Source organism: Thamnophis elegans, chromosome 2 (assembly GCF_009769535.1).
Source record: "Thamnophis elegans isolate rThaEle1 chromosome 2, rThaEle1.pri, whole genome shotgun sequence".
Lineage (NCBI taxonomy): Eukaryota > Metazoa > Chordata > Lepidosauria > Squamata > Colubridae > Thamnophis > Thamnophis elegans.
In genome coordinates this window covers 146785388-146785590 of record NC_045542.1, presented here as the reverse complement: position 1 = coordinate 146785590, position 203 = coordinate 146785388, and positions in this window count along the sequence as shown.

Below are 203 nucleotides of genomic sequence, written 5' to 3'. Positions count from 1 at the left end.
ATAACTTACAACCATTTTTCATACTTATGACTGTTGCAGCATTCCCATAGTCATGTGATCAAAAAAGTCACTTAACAACATATTTATGATGGTTGCAGTGCCCAGGGTCATGTGATGAGCTTTTGTGACCTTCTGACAAGCAAAATCAGTGGGGAAGCCAGATTCACTTAACAACTGTGTTACTAATTTAACAAATCCAGTGA